The sequence below is a fragment of the Macaca thibetana genome, chromosome 6 (genome assembly GCF_024542745.1).
Source record: "Macaca thibetana thibetana isolate TM-01 chromosome 6, ASM2454274v1, whole genome shotgun sequence".
Classification (NCBI taxonomy): domain Eukaryota; kingdom Metazoa; phylum Chordata; class Mammalia; order Primates; family Cercopithecidae; genus Macaca; species Macaca thibetana.
The window spans coordinates 11,577,805-11,594,457 of NC_065583.1; the positions used below are offsets into that span (position 1 = coordinate 11,577,805).

Consider the following 16,653-nt stretch of genomic DNA (forward strand, 5'->3'; position numbering starts at 1 on the left):
GATAACACCTACTGCAAGGGCTGTAATGAGAAAGAAGTGAGATAAACACCCTAACTCTCCATTGCTGCTCTAACCCACCTCATCCTGGCTCTAGGGGAGGAAGGTTCAAATCCCAGCTCCTCTATCTGGTAGCTGTTGTGATCTATGGCAGTGTTTGAATCTCACTGAACTCTGGTCTCTAGCAGACAAAACAGGAAAGATAACACCTACTGCAAGGGCTGTAATGAGAAAGAAGTGAGATAAACACCCTAACTCTCCATTGCTGCATGCTTACTGTATGGCACACAACGTCCCACTTAAGCTCATTACGTCAAGTCATCGCCATTGTCGTTGCCATCAAGATGTGTAGAAGCCCCCACATACAAGAGAAACTAAGTTAATGATAAGTGTAATGGTGCCATTTATGGCATCACTATCATTTCTATTACAGGAGATGTGCACACCTCGTAGTCCTGGGGTAGGTGGAAGCTTCTCTGAATCACATTATCAACCATCTCGGGAAGCCTGCCCTGAACAATTCTGTGACACAAGAATCATCCTGTAAAACATACATAGGCTTTCTTGTCCTTATTCTCTAACCCTTGAACATAGTAAGCAGCTTGAAATGAAAATGGATTGTCCTTGTTTTGTAAGTAGATTTGAAGATTTTTCTTCCATATCTATTACCTCTCACACAGTGCTTGCCCAAGTACTGGGCACGTTAATATCTGATAAACAAATTTTGTAAAAAATAAGTTTACTGTGTTTTCCCATTCCAAAAGCAATTTAGGCTAGTTACAATGAGCTTGGAACCTATAGGCAGGCGGGAAGAAGAAATGAGCTCTGAAGGGCAGTGGGCAATGCTAAGTTGTTCAAGGGTCTTTGGAGAGCAAAATGCAAATCCCAGCCTGCAAACTATATGACTGGAGGGGTGGCTGCTTTCTTTGCAAAACCCTGGCAAGTTGGAACACATGACTTACTTGGTTTTCAACTACATCTTGCTCAGCTCAGCATCCCCTGGGTCTAGCAGAGCACCTGGCAGAAAGGAGATATTTGGTCTGAGCACAGTATCACTAACCTCCCCAGCCCAGGGTGAGTCCAGACATGTTGGGAGCAGGGGAGCTTCTGGTTGCCGTAAGAATCTGAATGTGACACTGGCAATTCATGAGCAAGAGCTCACTATGTGAGGGGCAGTCCTACACACCCAAATGCCGTGAATGCTGCCCATGGAGAAATACCACAGCTAGTGAAAGTAGCAGTAAAAGGAAACCAGATGCCCAGGTGCAGAGACTCACGCCTGTAATCCCAGCACTTTGGGAGGCTGAGGTGGGTAGATCACAAGATCAAGAGATCGTGACCATCCTGGCCAACATGGTGAAACACCATCTCTACTAAAAATACAAAAGTTAGTCGGGTGTGGTGGCACGTGCCTGTAATCCCAGCTACTCAGGAGGCTGAGGCAGGGGAATGGCTTGAACCCGGGAGGTGGAAGTTGCAGTGAGCCAAGATCGTACCACTGCACTCTGACCTAGAGACAGAGTGAGACTCCATCTCAAAAAAAAAAAAAAAAAAGAGAAAGAAACCAGTTAGAAAGCAATGTGCTTGACAGTAACACAGAGTTCCATGTGTCTGAATGCACAGGGTGAGTCTGGAAGATCTCACAGCCCCAAAAGTTAATAGTGGTAACCCTCTGGGCAATGGAATTAGGGGAGCTTCAGAGTCATTTTTTTTCACTTGGCAAATCTCTATTGTAATTATTTTTCCTGCAAAGATGTTTTGTGATGCATGTGATGTGATAAATAAGAAAATAAAGATTGTATTTACCGTCAGATTTTTTTTTTCCCTAGAGATAGGTATTATTTGTAAAGACAGTTGAAATATTGAAGGAAGAAATGACTGAATGGAGTGCTTAATGATCAATGGAGTAATGGATCAACTGAGGGAGACCCTTTTTAGGGGCAGCAGCACCCTCACCCTGCTCCTCATGCTTGAGCTCCCTGGGATCTGGAGGGACATAAAGAGTCCTTTATCTTTCTCCAGGTCCCACCAAGTCTCCGAGTTTCTGCAGGTGGCTTGTTAGTCACAGAGGCACAGATGAAATGGAGAAAGCTGCTTATCAGCCTGGGCTGGTGCAGATGCTATCACTGAGGTCCAGAGCCACACAAGAGCCTCAGTCTGACCTGTGTTTCCCTCCTGTTCCCCCTCAGATCCCCCACGGCCATCTGATAAGACACATTTAGCTGTCTAGTTTGCATGGTCCTGACAATTTTCATTCAAAACATATGCAAATACTGAGGGCAGGTTGCTGAGGACAGAGGTTGTGGTGAAATGCTTCTAAACTTTTAACCAAATGATTCGATTAACCCCAAGAAGAGGAGCCTTTGATTTAGGCCTCAATTTGCATCAAAAGGACAGTTAGGCCTCTGTTCATTTCTACCTCTATTTGGCGGCTTATCTCCTCTCTGGGAAAGTGGAATTAGCAACGTGACCCAGTGACTTTCCCAGAAGCACCGGGCTCATTGGTTCCTAGCGAGGTGGCCACTGAAGCCCCCTTCACTCACCAGCTAGGCCCTGTGTGAGATGGAGCCTGGGCAGGCTCCGGACAGGTTCTCAAGCCACGGGCCAGTGGTCAGAGCCAGCACTTGCCAGAAGCAGTGGCAGGGTCAGCTGGGCAGGCAAGGCATTAGCAAAAACTGCTGCACAAATCCGACTGATGAATGAACGCTCTGAAAACAGCACCTTTGGAGTGGTAACCGGATATCTTACCAAGGGAAGCCGCTGATCTCCAGGAAGGCCTTGGGGAATTCTGCAGAGGCATTTCCTGCTTCCTCACCCAGGCCTGGTGGACTCAGGCTACCTTCTTCTAATCCCAGACAGAACATCTGTTCAGACCAGTGGCCCTGGTGGCATCTGCCTAATGGGCACACAACTTGTGCGGTCACATGGGGAACTGTGTTTACAAGAACCCTGTCCCTAGTTTAATGCTCTGCTGTTGCTGTCTTGAAATTCCTAATTTTTTTTATAAGGGACTCCAGATTTTTAGTTTGCACTGGGCCCCATGGACTATATAGCCAGTCCTAGACCTAGGTTACAGCATGGCACTGACACGGTCCTCCGTAGTCCTGGGGAAGGCTGAGGTAGCTGCTATGCCTGAATTTGGCATTCAAGGCCTTTTCCAGCTTAGTTTTCTGACTGCCTTTCCAGTTATCTCCACATCCCACACTCTCCGGAACATGTGGCTTTCCGACAAAGATTCTGCCCTGCTCCGCCCTGCCTTTGCGCTTCTTATTCCCTGTGCCTGATTGACCTGTCCCTCTTATCTCCATGCAGACCCTCTCTCAGCTTTCATGACTGCAGAGGAGAATCTTTCTTTCTGAAGATTTTTTTGACATCCTGCAGGCAGGGTTAATGGCTCCATCTTCTTGACACCTCCGGTTGGAGCTCTTAGTGAATTCCAGAATGATCATGCATCTGTCTCCAAAGAGTCTTATTAAAAGTATTTAACAACTGGTATGGCAGAAGCACCAATCAGAGCCAACGGAAGGAGGCCAGGCACAGCCCCGGAGCAGGGTCCCTGCTGGATTTGGGGAATCAGGGTGCCCTCGGGGCCCAGAGTAGCAGCTGTATACCAATCATTAAGGAGTATTTCAACTTTGAAAAGCAGGTACCACTCTCCGGGTGTGGCCAGGCTGACCAGAGAGCACCCCACTCCACCATGACCCTCAGCAGGGGTCGTGTGTGGTGCCTCTCTCTATCCTGGTGTCTAAGACAGGGCTTGGCCAGAGTCAGTGCTCAGAGAAGGAGGATGGATGGACTGGGGAAAGTCTATGGTAATGGGTTTCTTCCTGGCATCCTTCACAAAGGGAGGGAATGATGAGACTGTTTGGGAAATCTGGAGACATTCATCTCTCCAGTTTTGTACATGCCATTCAAACCCACCACACACTGCACATGCCACATACTCCCCAATACACCCTCATGCCCCCGAAAGCCAGGAGCGACCCACAGGAGCCAGCGTGTGAGCCAGGTGGGCATCCGTGCTGGGTTAGGAGAATGGCCATGGGGTGGGGCTGCATGGGCGCTCTACAGGGAGAAGGGCCCTGGTGCTGGGAGGATTTGGAGAGGAAGAGAGGAGGGAGGCCGAGGGCACAAAGGAGACAATGGGGCAATGAGGCCTCATCTGGCTAGGGCAGAGAATGGGTCTTAGGAGGCCAGGGAGAAGGAAGGTACAGCCAGGCAGGTTCTCATAGCGGGAGGGAGGAGGAAACTCATATGTGGAGAACCTTCTGCGTGCCAGGCATACACTAGAGATACTACAGGTATCATCCCTGCTAATTCTTATACCTACCCCGTGAGGCAGATGTACCTCCCTTACTGCAAGGCGGATGATCCTCTTGTTTCACAAATCAGGCTCAGACCGATGAAGTGACCTGCCCAGGGCTCCACAGCTAGGGAATGGAGCCCAGGTGCAGACCCAGGTCTGCAGGATTCCAAATCCCCTGTTATGTCCCCCTTGCTGTCCATCTGGTAAAAAGGTGTGTCTTTTGGCCTTTATTCCCACCCTGCACTGAGCCACACTTCTTGTCTTCCTAAAGGATGCACCTGAACAGCCCATCCTCCCTTTTTACATTTCCATGAACTCTAGCTGGGAAAGCGTGGGCACTCGATGCAGAGCGTGGGATCGAGGCCAGCTCCAGGCTTCTCAGCCTCAGCACTACCGACACTTGCAGCCAGACCATTCTTCAGTATGAGGAGCTGCCCTGTGCCTTGTAGGATGTTTAGCATCTGTCTTAGTCCATTCGGCTGCAATACAAAAACACCATACAGCTCGTGGCTTCTAAACAACAGAAATGTATTTCTCCCAGTTCTGGAGGATAGAGGTCTGAGATCAGGGTGCCAGCAGGGTCAGGTTCCTACGAGTACCCTCTTCGGGGTTGCAAACTACTGACTTCTCTTTGTAACCACACACGGTGGAGAAAGAGAACACTCTGGCCCCTTCTTATAAGGGCACTAGTGGCAATTATGAGGGCTCCCCTTCATGACCTAATCACCTCCAAAAGGCCCCACCTCCTAATGCCATCACATGAGGGGTTAGGATTTCAACATAGGAATTCTGGGGGGACACAAGCATTCAGTCCCTAGCAACAGCATCCCTGGCTTCTGCCCACTAGATGCAAGCAGTACCTTCCCTTTATAAACCCAGTTGTGACAACCCAAAATGTCTCTAGACATTGCCAAATGCCCTCTGGAGGGAAATTCACTCTCAGTTGAGAACTGCTGGGCTGGATAGATAGCTGGTTGGGAGGACGCAGAGGGGATTTCCAAGTCTTTGTCTCCTTCTACAAAGATGTGTCAGCTCTCACGTAAGCACCTGTCCTTCTGGCCTAGGTGCTGAGGGGTCAGGCCGAGTGGCAGGGGCTGGCCAACATGACCTCTGGAGGGCCTTCTGCATGGGCCCAGCGGATCTGGCAGGGGGCCAGTCCCGCCCTCCCCCGGGGGTGACTGGGGTCCCATAAAGACACTTTGTCCGACAGCTCCCTTCCGCCAGTATCCCCAGGACGTGCAGACCCAAGGGCCAATTATAAAAATGAAAAATCCAGGTCTCGGCCTCAAATGAGTAGTTTCCTTTGGCACTTTGATTCTCTTGTAATAAGTGCCTAGTCACCAAGGAATCCCAGGAATGTGGCCTTGATAATGAAAATAGGCGCCTGGCCCGGAGGGGCCCACTCACTGGACTGGCAGGCAGGCCTGAGCAGGTAGCCTCCAAATCTCAAGCAGCAATTCCCCTGCTGGGCAGGGACACTTGCTGAAATTGGCTGTCCCCACTCGGCCCTGGGACTGTTTTCACATCGCTGTTTCCAGCTACCTGGCTGCAGCACCCGCCTCCTGAAGAAAGCAAGAATCCCTATGAATGTCTGGCTCCATATCAGGAAAAACAAAACTTAACCCAGCCTCCAACCTAACATTTTTTTATTGTTTACTATTTCATTTAATATCCCAACAATGATACTATTATTATTCCCATTTTACAGACAAAGTAGTTGAGGCACAGAGAGGTTAAGTCACTTGCACAAAGGCTCAAAGCTGGAAAGTAGAGTTGCTGATATCTGAACCTGGGCAGCTATCTTTGGAGTTGGTGCTCTTAAGAATTGCATTTCTGGGATTACAGGCTTGAGCTGCCGAGGCGGGTGGATCACTTGAAGTCAGGAGTTCGAAACCAGCCTGACCGGCATGGCGAAACCCTGTCTCTACTAAAAATACAAAAATTAGCCAGGCATGGTGGCAGGTGCCTGTAATCCCAGCTACTCGGGAGGCTGAGGCAGGAGAATCGCTTGAACCCGGGAGGCAGAGGTTGCAGCGAGCCGAGATTGTGCCACCGCACTCCAGCCTGGGCCATAGAGCAAGACACCATCTCAAAAAAACAAAACTGCACTTCTACTGCAAAGTGACCAAGGTATTTGGGCCCTCAGGGCTAAAACCTTACTATATCCTGTAAAAAGCAAGGATCTTGGAAGAATTGAGGAAGAAGAAGTGCTACTTGTCTGGCCTGGTCAGGGAAGCCCACCTTCTTTGGGGCTCCTCCTGAGGCCCTGAATCTTTTGTTTTACTACAAAACAGCATGTCCCAATTTCAGGATGCTAATCCCCAGAAATCAGTAGAATGAGGTTGTTTAGGGCACCGGCTTGAGTCCCGAGGGACTAGAGATTCAAGACCACCTCTGCTAACCAATGTGTGCCGTCAGGCAAGTGACGGAACACATCAGCGTCCTCATCTGTAAAGTGGAGAGGACAATACTGACTTCATAGCATCGTGACACTTAATGAGAGAGTGAACATAAAGCCTACCATCCGGGGGCTCTGCAGACTTCTTGACTACCATTTTGATGAATGATGTGGGGGATCACCTAATGCCCTTGGAAGTGAGATGCCACCACGTCACCTAGGGCAGGTTGCCAAACTTCTCTGGGACTCAGTTGGCTCACCCGTAATATAGAGGCAAGAAGGAGATCCCATTTCAGGGCTCAGGGCTGGAAGTGGAATATGCAGGGAGCGTCAGGGGTGATAATGGCAAGTACAAAGGCTCAGAGGTGAAAACAGCATTGGCTGGCTCAGGATTCCAGGCAGTTCGGGATACTCAGAGAGGGACGGCAGGTGGGCCGTAGCTGAGACTACAAGATGGGCAGGCTCCAATTCTGAGGCTGAAATCCTCTCCTGGCTTCTGAAGCCCAGGGATGTTGGAGGGAAAAGAAGTTCCGACACCAGCTGAAATGATTGTTGACTGTGCCCTTTTGTTCCCAGCACCCCTGGGGCTTAGAGCTGGGTTCTCAGAGGACTGAAGGTTAGCAGAGGGAAGGAAACAGCTTGGCTGGACTGGGAGGAAGATAATTCGAGGGTGCAAGGCCCCAGGGCAGTACCTCCTCCTCCTCCTCTGTACTCTGGTCCCTTCTCACACACACACACACCATTATGTGGCACTCACAGTGGGCTGATTGTGAGCGCCAAGGACCCAGTGCAGGGGCCGGGCTGGAGCAAAATTCTACTAATAATGGCCACTCTTCATTAAGGGCTTGCTGCACACCAGCTGCTAGGCTAAGGACTTCCCCAGCTTTATCTCACTTAATCCTTACCAGGCTCTGCAAGGTATGGATGATGCTCCCTCTTTCATGAGGAACTAAGGTTCAGAGAGGCTGAGCACTCTGCTCAAGGTCACACAGCTGCCAAGCAGCAAACCAGGGTCCAGCCACGGGTAATCCAATCCCAAGGCCTTCACTAATGTGCTCTCTGTAGCTCTTTCAAACGTCTATTCCCCTTAAACAGGCAATGGAAGTAGGGTGGAAACCCCAAAATCCCCTTTTCAAGCTCCCTTAAGAGTTGATCCCTCTTCAAGTCCAGTTAGTTCAACATTTAAATGAGTGATTTCCATAAACACTGTTTTTTACATTCAATACTCTAAGATATGTCACCTATCTGAAGATGCACCATTGGTTTAATGATGCCTTTCAGAGAGGAAATATAAAGGAAGAGCACATTAGTGTAATGGACTCGGATTTCTCCCACTTTACATCATGGGAACGTGAGCATCTTAGAGTGGAGGAAATGTTGGGTCAGACTCTGTGTTAAACACCAGCGACAAAATATGAAGAATAAGACTCATGGGCAAATTCATGCTCCAGCTCTTCTTTCAAGTAGCCAATACATTTGGTATCTACTTTTTATTAAAATGTCATTTACATAGAGTGTCATCCACACATATTAACTGAGTTACTTCATATCTCTACACCCATGTAGCCACCATCTTGTCAATGAATATTTATTAAGCACTATTTTTCAAAGGCCAGAAATACAATTGGGAGCATCGTTAGCAAGGCCTCCTCCCACAATGCAGTGGAAAGTGCAGGGAGGCAGAAAGATCAAGCACGCAAAGACGTCCACAAAATTATTGCAATTGTGCTGGTATCATAAGAAAACCACGCGGTGCACAGAGCTCAAGAAGAAAGGAGCTTCCATTTTAAATAGGGTGGTCAGGGAGAGTCTGTCTTGTGCAGGAAGCTGGAACCTGAAAAATCAAAGTGTGGTGTCCCCAGGGAAAAACATCCCAGGCAGAGAGAACAGAAAGTGTGAAGTTGCTGAGAAGGCAGACAGCTGGCATTAGAGAAGACTCATGTAACTGGTGGACATGGGCAATGGTGAGAAGCACCTAGAGAGATGGGCACTGGCCAAGTCAGCCGAACACGTGGGGGCATTGGGATTTGCTTCTCTGCCAGGTGTGTGCCATAGAGGCATTGGTGTTATGGGCAGCAGAACAGAGAAGATTTCATGAGGTGTTCACTTCCCACTGCCAGGTCGGCTGGACATGGGAAGGGCATTCCAGGGAGGGCTCTGGGTGTCCGAGGGCACAGTGGTAGGAAGCAATGATGCTTGTTCAAGTGCCTCCCCAGCGCCCTGCATGGCTGGAACCTAGAGGAAAAGGGTACACAGAGGGAGCTGGGTGGGCAGTGTGAACAGTGACGCAGAAGAGGCACCCACAGACCTGTCCCTGGTGGGCACGAAGGGAGTTCAGATATTATCCAGAAAGCAATGCTTCAGAAAGATCCTCCGTGCAGTATTTAAAGCGAATTGGAGACATCACAGACGTGGCATAGGATGAATCCCCAGAGGCACCAGGGGATCTCTGAAAACTGCAGTGGGTGGGTGTCCTGTGAGCATCACAGTGTGTGCAAAGAGTCCCATAGCACCTGTGCCTGTTCCTGCTGCCCTATTTGAGGAAAGGTGCTGTGTTTCATTTTGAGATCCACGGTGCCTGGACATAGCAGGTGCCCAGGAATAACTGAATGAGTGGATTCCCATCTCACATGTGCTCCTACCATCTCCTCTCCCCAGTCCATCCCCAGACACAGTGTCTCCTCCCTGAAAGCACTCAACACCCCAGATGCCCAGCCCCCCACCTCACCCAGGTGTACACAAAACCCTTACTGGTCACAGCGTTTAGACACACTTCTGCTCAAATCTTGGCTGTGTTGCGTGCTTGCAAGGTAGTGAACCTCTCTGAAGCTCAATTTCCCTATTCTCTTAAGTGGGGGTAATAATAGTGCGAACTCCCAGGGTTGTGGAGAAGATTCAACAAGTGAATGCAGACTTCCTGGCCACAGCGAGCTCTTGTTAGGAGAGTAAGATGGCAGGGGGAGCTGTAGGCCTTCCCCGTCCAGTCCTGGCCTGCCACTGCCACCCATAACAGAATAGAATCCACCGGAAAGGCAGAAGCACAGGCTGTGGACATCGGTATATGATATTTGTGTCTCCTGTGTCTAGTACTACAGGTTGGCGGTTTTTCCAAACCTGGTATTAATCTGCAAATCAATCCAAGTGATATAATGAGAATGGGACTATCTATATACCCCCAGAAGCCAGGACTCAATCAAATGCTTCTATTTTTGAAAGAAGCACTCTAAGCAACTTTTCTTAGGACTATATTAAGACTAACAGGCTGGTCACTCCTCACCATCACTTCCTGCAAGTCCTTGAAAGTCTCCCTGGCCTGAAGTGAGTGACCCAAAATGTGTGGGTCTTCCTTGGGCCAGTAGGGGCACCCAGGGCTGAGCTGTGGTCACCAGGGATCCAGTGCTGGGAGAGAAGGTGGATCCTCATGTGACTTTTGCATACAAGTCATATGAAGTGTCAAATGATGGACTGGTGCTAAAACCCTCAAGGCTGGGCCCCCAGCTCATCCAAATACATGTGCACATTATAGACAGAGACATTTAAGAGTCCTTTGGGATGAGAGAGGCAGGGTTTAAATATCAACCTTGCCCCTTATTTGCCACCTGATTTTGAAATATCAGTTGGGATTAAGGTAATGTGCAAATTAAAAGAGGTCTCAAATAATAGTGACTAAATAAAATAGACATTAATGTCTGACGGGCAACAGTCCATGACCGATATGGCAGTCCTTAGTGCCAGAAACCCGGGCTCTGCCCTGCATAGATCTTTCCAAAGATCTTGCACCTCACAGAGCAAGATAGCTGCTGAAACTCCAGCCCTTATGCTCACATTCTAGCAGGCAGAAAGAAGTAAGGAACAAGAAGGGAAAGTCTTCCCCTCCTAGCTCCTTTTAAGGACACTTCCTGGAACTGTATACATCATAGCAACCCAAACCCCCTTGGCCCGCCTTAATCACATGACCACATGTGGATGCAAGGGAGCTTAGGAAAGGTCATTATTCTGGTTGGCCATGTTTCCAGATAAGAATCAGAGAGTCTAGACCTAAGGAACAAGGAAGATCATGTATTGAGGGACAGCTGGCAGCTTCTGCCATCATGGGGCAAAATCACATCCTTTCTGATCTCTGCTGCTTTTTCAATCTGTAAAATGGGATGAATAATAGTATTCATAGAGTCATTACGATAATTAACTGAGATTCTGTAATATACCAAGGACACTGTCTGGACTATGGTGAGCATGCATTATCTTTCAAGAGATACATTCTTGTGACTCATTGCTCTCACCTGCAATGAGATCTGCAATAAGAACCAGTAGAATTTGATCTGCAATAAGAACCAGTAGAATTGCCGTTTCAAAACTCATCTCAGGCTGATTTAATGTCGTGTTATCTTAATGGCAATACCTGGTTTGCAAGGGGGACAGGGAGGGAACTCACAGGGGCACCACTGCGGGGTTGCCATTGTCCTTCTTTTACAGATCAGCACAGTGAGGTGCACAAATGTAAAAGACAGATGCAAGGTTACCTAGTTAAGAGAAAAAGCTAGACTTTGAGCCTGGTCTTCTCTCAAGCCTGGGCACCTAACACTGCATTATACTGCCAGTCTTCTGTGAATACCATGGGCAAGCATCCTTGTGCCCAGGAGATTCCAATGGGAAAGACTTCTCTTGGAAGGCATGTTTCATGCTGCAGGAACTTTCATAGCCAACCCCGTGGGCCCTAGCAGGATGCTGCCCAAACACCCCCCAGCTGCAGATGAGCTCGGGCGCCACATTCAGTATTCTCTGGGGAAGCCTGCAGCCCCTAGGCCATGGTGGGAGGCTACACCTCCCAGCGGGATGGGGGTCTTCTAGTGGTCAGCAGCCACCATGCTTCTTGGCACACAGTGCTGCAGTGCAGGTTTACTCCAGTCCCAGCCTGAGTTTGTGTGGGTAATTGCTCAGCATTATTCTTAAGATGTGACATCACAGGGCCTTACTTTTTCACAATTGCTACCTGTGGGTGCTGGTGCTGTGGCTGAAGTTCCGGGTTGGCTGAGATACCCAGAAGGAACCACAATTGCTCAGGGGCCTTCCACCTACAGGAGCCAAGGAAGCCAAGCCAAGGAGCTCTGCCAAGCCTGGCACCAACTCTGTCCACGAGGAGGGTTTGGTGAGCTCTGGACACTCATGCGCCATGAGACCTCAGCCCGAATGCAGAGGGTGCAGGACCAGACTTTCTTTGCAGTTGTGGCCTGGGAAGCTCTGAAAGACCTGCAGGGCAGTGGGTTAGAGGGACTGTAGGGGTATGGAAAGAAAGATCTGCTTCTGAGAGTCCTTCCTTGGGCTCTTGTCCTCAACTATCTCCTGGTGGCTCAGCCTGACTGAAGAATAAGGTGCCAGGAGGGGGAGGGAAGAGGAGTCCGAGGGAATTGGGGAAAGCTGAGGCTGAAGCATCCACCAGGATACCATTGTGTGTGTGTGTGTGTGTGTATGAGAGAGAGAGAGAGAGAGAGATTTAGGCAGAATTTGATGCTGCAGCCTTGGGGCAGGGAGACATCTCCTATATGCTATGATGTACACCCACAGTCCCTGGCTTCTAGAGCTGGTCATGCTTCTGAACTGTGGGACAATTTCTATCCAAAGCCAACCTTGGTCTGGGCTTACCTACTCCTTCTGTGCCCCCCATCCCACCTCCTTTCTGTGCCCTGCAACCACTCTGGCCAGCACTCATCAATATGTCTTCTCTGACCTGATTAAACTGCAAACTCCTTGAAGGCAGAGGCCATGTCTTATACCTGAGTCCACTGCATTAGCGCAGCACCTTGCATGTAGTAGCAGCGACTCAACGATGGCAAAAGAATAAATTCTCATCTGGAGGCTGTTCCAGTGTCATGTATATCTCTCTTCACCCTCACCCTGTAGACCCTCTGGCAGACCACATACCCTTGTAGGACAGGGGTGCTGACAATCTTTGGTACAAAGCAGGCCTGGGGCTGACTGGTGGTTCTGACATTTACATGCAATTGTTTACAAAAAAAAGTTGTGATTGATTGATAGTGTCATTCACTTATATTTTTTTCTTCACTTGCCCATTCATTGAATTTTCATGGGGTGCCTATGTACCCAGGCTCAGGGGCTGGTGCTGGGTTCACACAACAGAGTACAGGCTATGATCACTGCTTGGAATGAATTCACCATCGGAAAATGACCACACAGCACATCTCAAGGGCAGCAACTGCAGGCTATGAGAGGAGCAGGGCAGGGACACCTAACCCAACAGGGAGAGGAGCATGTGGCGTCTTGCTGGACATGGCAGCTGAGCTGAGCGTGGACAATGTGTGAGAATCATCCAGAATGAGGCTGGCAGGGAGAAGACAACATGGGAAAAGGGTCTGTTCACTCCTGTCAGGGCAGCCCTGGAGTCCAGTGTATGACAGGGCAGAGCTGTCCCAGTAGAACAATTCTTCGGCGCTCTGGCTGGGAATTGGGTATTTTTCCTCCATGACTTTTGAGCATCCAGGCTCCCTGCTCATCTGGTTCTTGCCATAAATAGTTCACCTTGTACCAGGTTGAAATGAGGCCTCCCTCCTCAACTGCCCCCATTCCTCCCCTCTTTCCTCCTGGTTTGGCACATACGTCCTTCAGGGAGCCTGAGGCAAGTAGGGAGGGGCCTGAGGGAGGCAGGAAGGATGGTGTGGACAGCCACAGCAACCTGGTTGCTAGGCTCTCCTCGTCCACAGAAATCCATGCCTGTCAAATGCAAGCTTAGGTGCTCTGCCTTGCTGTTCCCACCTGTAAAATGGGGGTTAGATAACCACACTTCAATTAAATGCAATCTAACACCTATTTATTGAGCTCCTTTTATGTGCTAGGTACTAGGTTTGGGGGGACAGAAGTGAACACAGACATAGTTTCTACCCCACTGAGGTCTCAGTTTATCTTCTTCTAGCTCACTGCTTGGTCAAATCCTATCATCTTTCAGCTTAAATGTTTCTTCCTCAAAAGGGCTTCCTGACCTCTGATGGACAATAGAGCCTTGTTTCTCTCTGGTAGTGCTCCTTCTTCCCATTGTAGTTATATCTTGATTTTGGTTGAATATCCTTACAATCCTGTCTCCTTCAGTAGGCCATGTCCCATGGGACATTAGCTTAATATTTCATTTCTTGAGCTTGGCACATAACTGATCAAGCTAAAACATACTTGTTGAAAAAAAACGAAAGAATTGGGGAAGACAGATGTTAAATATGTGATTTCGAGTGGGAGGAATGTTCTCTCTACAAAAGAAACTTCCCTCGGGCTGCTTCCCTTTAGGATCTCCTGAGGTTATGTTCTTACCAGTGGTGCTGCTAGCTTCTTCTTTAGGGCAGGGACTATGTCTTATGGGACCCAGCAAGGTGTCTAGAAGAGTCAGTATTCAGAATACTAACTGAATGCCACCATGTGCCAGACACCATGTTAGGCCCTTTCTGATACATTCTCTCTTTTAGTTTTCAGTAAATGGTCCCTTGCACAGTTGAGATACTGAGGGTTTTCCATAACTGGCACTCCAGAGAAGTTTATAGTTGATGAAATCACTAGGGTTGATCTAGTCTCGAGATTATAAAAGGCTTGGTCGGCAAAGCCTGAATCCTGTCCTCTTGCTCTCCTTCCCAGACTGCATGAGCTTCAACACTCTCTCCACCTTCTCTACCAACTACCAGTCCCTGGGCTCCATCCAGACTCCCAGCTACGGTGCCCGGCCAGTGAGCAGCGCAGCCAGCATCTATGCAGGTGCTGGGGGCTCAGGCTCCCGGATCTCTATGTCCACCAACTTCCAGGGCGGCTTGAGGTCTGGGGACCCGGTTGCGGGGATGGCCAGGGGTCTGGTGAGAATGGGAGGCATCCACAGTAAGAAGGAGACCATGCAAAGCCTGAACGACCGCCTGGCCTCCTACCTGGACAGAGTGAGGAGCCGGAAGACCGAGAACCGGAAGCTGGAGAACAAAATCGGGGAGCATCTGGAGAAGAAGGGACCCCAGGTCCCATTACTGGGGCCATTACTTCAAGACATTGAGGACCCGAGGGCTCAGATCTTCGCAAATGCTGTGCACAATGCCTGCATCATTCTGCAGATCGACAATGCCTGTCTTGCTGCTGATAACTTTAGAGTCAAGTATGAGACAGGGCTGGTCATGTGCCAATCTGTGGAGAGCGACATCCGTGGGCTCCACTAGGTCACTGATGACACCAATGTCACTGGGCTGCAGCTGGAGACAGAGATCGAGGCTCTCAAGGAGGAGCTGCTCTTCATGAAGAAGAACCACAAAGAGGAAGTAAAAGGACTGCAAGCCCAGATTGCTAGCTCTGGGTTGACCGCGGAGGTGGATGTCCCCAAATCTCAGAACCTTGCCAAGATCATGGCAGACACTGGGTCCAGTACAAGGAGCTGGCTCAGAAGAACCGAGAGGAGCTGGACAAGTACTGGTCTCAGCAGATTGAAGAGAGCACCACAGTGGTCACCACGCAGTCCGCCGAGATTGAAGCTGCTGAGGTGACACTCAACAGAGCAGAGACATACACTCCAGTCTTTGGAGATCGACCTGGACTCTATGAGAGATCTGAAGGCCAGCTTGGAGAACAACCTGAGGGAGGTGGAGGCCCGCTACACCGTGCAGATGGAGAAGCTCAGTGGGATCCTGCTGCACCTGGAGTCAGAGCTGGCATAGACCCGGGCAGAGGGGCAACTTCAGGCCCAGGAGTACCAGGCCCTGCTGAACATCAAGGTCAAACTGGAGGCTGAGATGGCCACCTACCGCCGCCTGCTGGAAGATGGTGAGGAATTCAGTCTTGATGATGCCCTGGACAGCAGCAACTCCAACTAAACCACCGAAAAGACCACCACCCACCAGACAGTGGACGGCAAAGTGGTGTCTGAGACCAGTGACTCTGAAGTTCTGAGACATTAACCCAGGAGAAGCAGGGTCCACTTTGGGGAGCAGGAGGCCAATAAAAATTTCAGAGAGCAAAAATAAATAAATAAATGAAAGGCCTGCATTTCATGGGCCAACATCTTTTTTTGTGTGTGCATCAACTAATTTGAGCACTACGCTGAGAAAGATTCTGTGGCTGTAGTGGGCTGGAGGTGACCCCCAAGACATATGTCCATGCTCTAACCCTTGAAGCCTGTGAATGGGACCTTATTTGAGTTTAAGAATTGGAAGATGTGAAAACTCGCATTTGCAGATGTAACTAAGTTAAAGATCTTGGGATGCGCTTATCTGGGTTACCTAGGTGGGCCCTAAAATCAATGACAAACGTCCTTTTAGGAAACGGAAGAGGAGAAGACATGGACCCAGAGAAGGGGAGAAGGCCATGTGATGACAGAGACAGAGATGAGAGTTATCAGCCACGAGCCAGAATTCCATGAGCCACCAGAAGCTGGAAGAGGCCAGGAACAACTCCCCCGGAGCCTTCGGAGGGAGCTTGGCTCTGTTGACACCTTGGTTTTAGACATCTGGCCTTCAGAACTATGACAGAATAAACTTCTGTGTTTCAAGCCACCCAGTTTGTGGCAATTTGTTAAGGCAGATGTAGGAAACTAATCCAGTGGCCTCTCAGCTTGGTGGGAAGCAGAGCCCTGGTAGATTCTATGCCTGCGTGGGCAAGGGAGGCCACATGGCAGGGCGTGTGCTGGGGATCGGATGCCTTTGACTTGGATCGACCAGGTCTTCTGGCTGGGGCTTCCTCTGTGTAAACAGACACCAGATCACTCCATCACCGAGTGATTCAGCATTAAATGGTGCATAGATGGAGCAGGATAGAGTTCCTTTGTGGGAGTGGGAGCAGCGGTGTGGGGAGCAGTGGCAGCACTAGTAGCTTTGTCATCATTGACTGAATAATAATGAAAGGGGAAAACATTTGGGGAACTTGGGGAAAGTAAAGACAGTGGCTGGTCATCTTTTTCATCCCCTGGCCTGCTGCCTATAGGTAGGACCAC

The 16,653-nt window shown here is 49.4% G+C and overlaps 1 pseudogene; it reads left to right on the forward strand.

Annotated features, from left to right (window-relative positions):
- Positions 1-12,881: 12,881 nt before the first annotated feature.
- LOC126956082 (keratin, type I cytoskeletal 18-like) lies at positions 12,882-15,538 on the forward strand (annotated as a pseudogene).
- The last annotated feature ends 1,115 nt before the right edge of the window (positions 15,539-16,653 follow it).